This window comes from Populus euphratica, unplaced genomic scaffold (genome assembly GCF_000495115.2).
Source record: "Populus euphratica unplaced genomic scaffold, PopEup_1.0 scaffold11.1, whole genome shotgun sequence".
Taxonomy (NCBI): domain Eukaryota; kingdom Viridiplantae; phylum Streptophyta; class Magnoliopsida; order Malpighiales; family Salicaceae; genus Populus; species Populus euphratica.
Genome location: NW_011499878.1, coordinates 1,687,307 through 1,687,724, shown reverse-complemented (window position 1 = coordinate 1,687,724; position 418 = coordinate 1,687,307).

The following is a 418-nucleotide window of genomic DNA, read 5'->3' as shown; positions in this document are numbered from 1 at the left end:
CAGACTTCCTCGGGCAGTCTGAACTCCAAAGGTACTGATGGTCCACGGTTGATCAAGTAAACTGCAGTATGAACTGCATCAGCCCAGAATGTTTGAGGTAGCCCAGAATGCAACCTCATGCTTCTAGCTCGTTCATTGATGGTCCGGTTCATCCGTTCAGCAATACCATTCTGTTGTGGTGTGCCTGGAACTGTCTTTTCCATTCTGATACCGTTGACAGCGCAATACTCCTTGAAACCTCCATCAATGTATTCTCCTCCATTATCAGATCGTAAGCATTTCAGCTTCAAACCTGATTCAGTCTCAACCATAGCCTTCCATTTCTTGAACGTGTCAAACACATCAGATTTATTTTTCAGAAAGTAGACCCATACCTTTCTGCTAAAGTCATCAATAAAAGTGACATAGTACCGAGAAC